This window comes from Aulonocara sp. 'chitande type north' Nkhata Bay, linkage group LG14 (assembly GCF_057382095.1).
Source record: "Aulonocara sp. 'chitande type north' Nkhata Bay isolate Kocher_YH1m ecotype deep benthic linkage group LG14, A_spYH_male_GT1.1, whole genome shotgun sequence".
NCBI classification, from domain to species: Eukaryota; Metazoa; Chordata; class Actinopteri; order Cichliformes; family Cichlidae; genus Aulonocara; species Aulonocara sp. 'chitande type north' Nkhata Bay.
The window spans coordinates 10,651,788-10,660,175 of NC_141357.1; the positions used below are offsets into that span (position 1 = coordinate 10,651,788).

General features: G+C 37.3%; 1 pseudogene across 1 annotated transcript; it reads left to right on the top strand.

Moving 5' to 3' along the window:
* Positions 1-4,757: 4,757 nt before the first annotated feature.
* Positions 4,758-8,162, top strand: LOC147314165 (uncharacterized; annotated as a pseudogene). The gene is made up of 5 exons (XR_015124810.1): positions 4,758-4,849; positions 5,807-5,997; positions 6,165-6,330; positions 6,451-6,562; positions 6,998-8,162. The product of XR_015124810.1 is annotated as an uncharacterized LOC147314165 (transcript).
* Positions 8,163-8,388: the final 226 nt, after the last annotated feature.

The window sequence follows — 8,388 nt, forward strand, 5'->3', positions numbered from 1 at the left end:
GACGTATTAACTACTAAAAAACACTGACCTTCGTGTAAATGCTTGGAGCAGACTAACCTGTGAGCTGGAGTGTTCTGGGACGTTATATTTGGTCTTTGAATGGCTGCAATCCAGGCCATCCGTCGCGTCTTTGTTACTTCGGAAACATGGCTCGAACAATTTCTCTTCAATGACGTAATCCGATAACAACCGATCTCTTTACCCGTCGGCTTCCCGTGGCTGTCATGCGACCGGCTATTGCAGTTAATAATACAACGGCTTCTTGACATTTTTGTGTTTCTTTTTATCGCTGTGTAACTGATTTTAATTGAAAGCCTGCGTGCGCTAGTACCGCTTGCCACGAGTTCCCAGAATCCTTTGCGGTTCTACCCGTGAATGACGTCACATTTTCAATCTCTATATAATATGCATGTTAAATTTTATATTTGGGGTAAAATATCAAGTCTTTTCAAGTAAACCGGTTCAAGTCCAATTCAAGTCCCAAGTCATTGGTGTAAAAGTCCAAGTCAAGTCACAAGTCTTAGAACATTTTTTCAAGTCAAGTCTAAAGTCATAAAATTAATGACTCGAGTCTGACTCGAGTCCAAGTCATGTGACTCGAGTCCACACCTCTGAGTAGTGGCACACACACACAAATCCAAATTCAAGACTGTACATCGTTGGAGAGAGAACTCTATTTGACAGATACCTACGAGTAAGCGCCTGATGACAGCGGGGGGAGAAGTCCTCCCTGCAATAGATTAGCTGCGTGATGTCAAATCAGATCTTATCACGTTGACATGAGAGAGCGGTGGAAAAAATATCACGCCGGGTTAGTAAAATATATTTACATTTTGAGCTCTACGTCAGCTCTATATCATAATTTGACTGTGTTCTGAACAACTCGTATTCAAGCCAAGATGAAAGTTTAGTGTTACTAATGTAAAAGATTATTTATCATAACAGGGTGCACATATTCTGATGCTAATCTTCTTTTTCATGTGTTGGAGAATCTGGATCTGCCCCGCAAATGTGGTTTGGGAGATTCATACAGTCAGGTCCATAATAAATAGGTAATGACACAAATTTGGTAATATTGTCTATTTACACCACCAAACTTGCTTTTAAACCAACAAAATTAAGATGCAGCTGTTGTGAAGTCTTTGACAACAGGACTGTATTAACTGTTTAAGAATTACAGTTGTTTTTACACAGTCCCACTTTTCCAGAAACTCAAAAGTAGTTAAATAAATTATGATGATTGTAAATATAATGACTTTTTCTTTTGTTTTTCTGTGATGACCCACTATATTTGTCTTTTGTTTCCAGGCCTTTCAACACTGTGGAGCTGGCCAGTGCATCACAGAGGCCTTCTGGTTAGTTTAGCTGACATTTTGCATCATAGAACTGGCCTGACATCAGTGTTCGTTATTTTTATTAATAAAATGTGATGAATCTCTGCTGCTTTCACTAGACTGCATCACTTATGTATTATTTTCCAGAAATAACTACAGAGATAAGTTTTAAGTAAACAAGTTCAGTCTCCACTAATACACAGATCAGAGGCAAAGTGTGGAGGAGCAGGCAGGGCTCTACCTGAGAGCTTTGATATGCACACAAGCCAGGAGAAGGAAGATGAGAAACCAAAATCAAACACTAAGCAGAGGCGCTCTACTCACAACAGCTGATTCAAGGAACTGCTCCATGAATAAGTGTAGATATCATCAACACACATCAGGCTTCCACCTTAGTCTTTGTATCTCTCTCCCTGCTTTCAGAAATATATCTGAATTTGAGATCAAATCCAAAGACACATCAGAAATGATAAAAGTGTTAGCTGATGTTGCCGCACAGTGAAAACTTTATGTGTCAAAATCAAACACTTCTAATCCATCCATCCATCCATCCATCCATCCATCCATCCAACCATGTTTTACCTCCCTCCCTGATACCACTTCAAACTATTTTAGGGGAAGCCTTAAACTTTTCTAAGCTACTCAGGAGATAAAACTGCCCCATGCCCAAAAAACATTTCTTTAGAAGCAGAATCATACACAGACACCTCAACCGTTTCACCTGGTTGACTATTCTCAATTTTTATTTCCAATACCACTGCAGTGCTACTACTGGGTTTAAAATAGAAGAAAAAAGGAAACTGAGTTGTTTGACAATCCAGCTCATAACAGCAGAGTGCAAGATGAAAGCCATAACCAAGCAGCCGGCATACAGAAACATCTGAGTCGAGTATAACCTGGAAGTTCTGAGGTCAAAATGGGAGACGCCCCCTAGGGTGGTGGAGAATGACCGAGCTAAGATCCTGTGGGACTTCCAGATACAGATGGTGTGGAGATCAGGGAAATTATTTTACTGCTATTGTCCAGATTAATAATATAATCTACAGTATTGATATTGCATTCAGATGTTTAAACAGTGTTTGTCTTTCAGAAAGACTAAAGCCACAGGCTGACAGGAAATTGCAGGTTTGCAGAGTGTTCCTTTTGCAGAACTGAAACCGAAAGCAGAGTCTAAGGGCAGGTTATTCTGAGGATTACATGTAAGGATGAGCCTCTGTTCTGGTGAAAGGTTGACAGGAAACATCTGCCATGAAAATAGAGACAATGTTCCTTTTCAAACTGTGTTAAAAGTCATTGTGGTTTTGAATTGACGTATGCATATATTGTATCTGATGACGCATGAGGGGGCGTCATTAAATTCAAACCCTGATGATATAAAAAATCTGTTTATGCTTTGAGTAATCGAAGATCAGCCCTGTCTGCGAACGGATTTCATTAAAATCAATTGTTTGACCAAGCTCTTGTTGGACCATGGTTGTTTTTACTCTCCTTCCTCAATATTTGAACCTTAACATTTGGGGGCTTCGTCCGGTGGTTGAGGAGGGAGAGAGTTGGAGGTGTAGACGGTGAAATTCGGTGGTCCGTGGTGGTCAGACAGACAGGCGTGAGACCCAGCAACCAAACTGAGTGGATAGGCGCCTTTATAAAAGAGGTAGGCACAGGCCTGTTGATTTTATCCGAAGTGTGCTGAATTGGATGATGAAATTAAATGTCTATTCAGTAAAAGTTGCCGGTAAATGTCTGTTTTGATTTTGATGAAAATCTCATGACAGTACTGAGGATTTAAATGATTGAATGCGGTTGGACCGCTGAAGGATTTAATACGGTTGGACCGTGTAAAGCAGTTGGACTGCTGAGTGATTTTAGTATATTAGGGAATTTGGTTATTGTTTGGGGTTAGGGCCCCTATTGGTTATAAGGTTGGACCTGCTTCAGTCTTACACTTTTTTGTGTGTTTTACTGTTGTTCCAAAGTATTATAAATTATTTAAGATTATTGGGCGTGTAATTTTAACTTAAAACTTCGGGGTAAGCCTTGGCCGTTAACTTAAATTTGTCAAAATTGCTGAAGCTGACAGATCTGACAGTGGTTGTAAATATAAGACATCTTTGTAATATAAAATAAGAGAGTTTGGTGTGAGAGGAGGCTGTGTGTCCAGTCAGTAATGCACTGACTGTCTGCTGCTATTTTTAGATGGTGTGTGAAAATGCAAATTAGTAAGCAGTGAACTGTTTAAACCACAGTTGGTTTTACAAATACTGCTGCAAACATTGTTTAATGTGTGTTTAAGACGCCATTTATGTTTATTAGAGGGTTATAAATAAAGTTTTGAGTTGCCGTAGTGGATGTATAGTAATTGACTGAGTTTGGATGTAGATATATAAATACGTTGAGTGCATTGTATATATTTAAGACTAACATATTACTTTCAGTAGTAACTTCTCTCCAGCAATAAATGCTGGTGCGTTTTAGTTTTTTCAATTTCTTGTGCGTGTGGTGAGAATTAATAGAGGTTTCAATTGTTTTTTTTACTTGCTCTTTCTGATTATGAGAGGCATGTCTAAAATGTTCTTAGGAAAGCATATTTTGAGTTATATTTCTAACTCCTGTAACAGTGTAAGTGTGTGTGCGTGAAATAAGGGTGCATTGTTTTTAGATCAAGACTTAGTAAAACTAAACAGTTTGATTAGGCTGTAAAATAGGAAAGAGAAACAGAAAATATGGCTCTGAGCAGCTGCGTGTGTGTGTGACAGGAAGTAGTGTGTGACAGGAAATGGTGTGTGTGACAGGAACTTTGCATGCCCATAAAAGGAGACTCACTGTGACAAGTGAGCACCCAGAGAGAGAGATGAGTTAAACTCTAGGCAGATAAAGCGAATGGAGGTTTTAAGAAAAGAAATGAAAAGGATATTAATTGTATGCTTTAGTGTGTCAATACAGGTTACAGACAGTGGCGTGTCTAGAAAATTTTTGTTGGTCGGGCCAGGTAGGGGCACGGATTTGGAGAAGGGTGCACTGTAAGACCGAATAGTAATAGTTTGATAAATGAAATGAGTTCCAACTACTTAAAAACCTGTTATAAGTTCATACACCTTTATTTTTTTGAGTAGTTTGAACAAGTTTGTTTTTTCAAGTTATCAGTACTTGAATATATTGATTAGTTTCTGGCATTGCCCTCAAATAATTTGAGTTTTAACACTGACGTCACTTACGTGCCTACGTACGTACGTACCTACGTGCGCCACCTGTTTCTTTATGAAGTGCTGGCAACCATCTTGGATTCCTCGCTTCGAGTGCGAATGCCCGCTCATTACTCCGAAAGAAACTTGTGGAACGTTAATATCCGAACAGAAATAAAAACATTTGTCAAGGGTTTTTTGCGGCATTGCCTTTGACGCTGGATAAAGGAGGGCGTGCTATGGTATGTTACGGACTTTTGAACTGGAACAGCTAACGCTCTGCACTTGGCTAGCTGCATTTACCGCCTTTGCAGCATCTTCAGGAGCGCTTTTGTGGTAAGTTTTATTTTTTCTGAAACTATAGTTCTCCGTTGTAATATGGGTTTTTATCGTCATAAATGTACAACTCTAGCAGGCATTTAAGAATTACATGCATGCGTCGTTTTATCCATGTCGGCTTGGCCCCAAAGTGTTTTGCATGAATTATGCTAATAAGCTCATATTTAGTATAACACATTAGTCCGAGCAGAGGCTGGGACTAATAATGTGTTAATAACTTTTCTAATCTCTTACTATTTTAAAAGAAGTCTTTAGAAGGCATTTCTGGATTTGCAGATTATAAACTGCCTTGTGGTTAAATTGTTGAATCAATATGCACTGCTGCGCTGCTTCACACTTGGCGCATACATGGATATTGATATTGGCTAGCCCATTTGCTAACTGGTGGAACTTGAAACTTACGTTTAGTTCTCTGGAGTTGTACATATTAAAACTGGGGCAGCAAAATTGTAGGCACAGGACATACTTACAAAAGCAGTGATTAATCATTACATAATTACACGGTAGAACTTGGTTTACATTGCAAATAGTTATGTATACTAAGTTGAAATGTAGAATCTTCTGAACTGTAAAATTGTTGTGCCTGGTCTATTTTAGGTTAGCTTAAGGGTGAATCCATCAATAATATATTTACCAAACAGTTATTTTTTCGTTTTATTTTATTCTGATGCCCAGTGTTCATTAGTGAAAGACTTAGTTTGTTTTTTTTCTGTCAGGGGCTGGGTCTGTGACACAGCATTTTGAGTTTATTTTGTATTTTTGCTTTATGTTATATTGAAATGAGGTGAAGTTCTTGTATTGTTGTTATTATTAGTTAAGGTTTAGTTGAGTTCTTGGCTGGTTATGTTTCATCTGTGTCTCCTTGGTTGTGTGTCTTTTCTGTTCTCTTTGTAGTCTGTCTTGTCTTCTGTGTTTTACTGTTATGTCCATGCCAGGGCAGAAGTAAATTTTCAGGGGTGAAGATGCTGTTTACCTTGACCAGCTAAGACTACAGATTGTAGATGAAGTCGAGAAAAGTGAAAAGAATCCTGATTACAAAGCTGATGCACACAACTTTGGCCTTGCAATGCAAAGAGATCATCAATGATGACCTACCAGTAGGTCAGATCCTGGATTGCTGGCCTACTCTGAAATCCCAGTCCCAGGTAAGAATGTATATAGATGGATCTAACAAGATGTATTTTATGTCAACTCCTGTTATCTGGCCTGTCTGAACAAATTATGCCTTTGGAGTGTAAGGATTTTGATGTATTTTGCAAAGATTTATAGACTAATTGAAACTTGTAAACACAAATGTATCCTGTGTGTTCAGATCTGTGCAGAATTCCACAGGATTACAAACCTCCACCTGAAGAACCACTTTTATGCTGTTGGACCAACATGCTCCCCGGCTCCAGAGCTTATTCAGAAAGAAAGCTGTTTGCACAGGGAACGTGTCTGATGTCCTGTCTCAGCTCTTCAGAAGCTATAATCTCCAGGTTAGTGGGTTTTTGTCTTGTTTTTTGAGCTTTAATTAATTTGATCAATTTTTCAATTTTAATTACCATTCTTGACTAGGTTAGCCAATAATTTAAAATAAAAATTTTCTTGTGATGTAGGAACAAGCTGATATCCATGCCCAAAGTGCTGGTGTGCTTCATGCCCTCTCTGCCTATTTGTACAAAGACACCTCTACCTTCATCAAAACATGGGATGTAAGTTTTGGACAAAGTTGTGAACAATATCTTAGTAGCATCCTTGTTTAGATTTCTCAAAACATTATGACACTTTGAGAGTTTGAGAAGCATCTCCATGCTTGGATCTGTCTACAACAGTGTCCATGTCACATAATGGAAACACTACATGTTTTTAATGTGTGTAGACCTTCCATAATGTTCCTAGCCCAACCATACATCACTGTACAAATGAAAAAAATATATAACTCCTATTGACTTTCTGTTGTTATTGCTACGAAGAGGTATGACTTTGCTTTACTAAAAGTACTATTTTTGTCAGTTTGTTTTCTCAAATCTTTGGTGTGTTGTGGCTTTTTTGTTGTTCAAACAATTGATTTCTGAGCTAGTAATAATCCAGAAATGTGACTTGTATAGATGAAACTAAGAGAAATAGGAATGCACTAACATGTAGTAATTTTGTTTTCTGTAGATGATAGACCAGATATTAGTGAAGTGCCACTTGGACTCCTCCTGATCAGAGCCAATTCCAGCGATGCAACATTCTTCTGCCCTGACAAGACTGCAGTTTTGGTCGAGGGTAACATGATCATTGTTTTCACCACCCTGGCTGATGCATTTCTAGTAATATTTGGACTGACCGACATCCTGCACCTAAGCTACCCAAAATGTTTGGCCAACATTTTTGACTTTAGTCAGAAAGTTTTGATGGGTCTGGAGGGTGGGAAGTTGAAGCCCAAAGTGCTGAGTCTTAAAAATGATCTTTTGGCAGCAGAATAATGTCCAGGATTCCTACACAGCCCTCAAGTGCCTGTTAAAGCAAGTAATTCAGTTTATCATGTTTCCAAGTCTGGATAAGTTTTTTATAAAAAGAGAGAATAGAATAAAGAAATCTTTGCAGACTCTGTTTCATACTTCATTATCTAAAAGCCACATCCAAAGTAAAAGGGGTGATTTTATTTTATTTATAAATTTTTTTCCCCCATCATCACTTGTGTTTTAGTTGATTTTGATTGTGTTTTTAGTCAGATAACTGTAAATCTATAGAGAAAATGAAGGACAATCTCACTACATTTCTGGCTTTTAGGTGGGATCTTGAATGTCACTTAAGGAACGTTCCTCCTGAACTACTCATAACTGACATAAGGCGCTAAGGAGGTTTATAACACTTTGTTTATGTCTCTAAAGAAGTATTTTTCTATTTAAAGTTTTATTGCTTTGTTGTTGAGACTGTGATTGCACTCTACAAATGTGTATTTTGCATAACCGCAGTATTGGCATATTAAAAAGGTTACCAATTATATTTCAGTGTATTAGCTGCACTATACTATACTATTACTTTCATTCGGTTTTCCCACCTAATAATGCAGGATTTTATTTTCCTTTTGTTTGTTTTTTAATAAAAAGGCCATACTCATGTGTTAATCAAATTTGAATACTCTTAAAACATGTTGTGAAATTCTTTATTTCTAATATTGTAACCTTGTGCCAAAATTTCTGACATTATTCCCTATAAAATGTGGTGGATTTATGTCTTTGGGCTTTTTGTTAGAAAGGCTATGTGTCAAAGTAACTCAATAGATTTGTAACTTGAATTTATATTTTCTGTCTTATGTTTTTACAAGTGTAATTATTTTGGGCACTTTTTTTTAAAATATCAAATTCAAAACACAGTAGATTTGGATATTACAAGCATTTGTATTTAAAATTTTTGAGTTGTATTAGCTTAAAATGGTTAACATTTTGAAACTAAAAATTAATTCCTTAAAGTTACTTGAGCTAGATTTGTACTTGAAACTCAAAATATCAAGTAGAGAGTACTAAACCAAAAATGTGGATATAACATAAAAACATTTATCAATG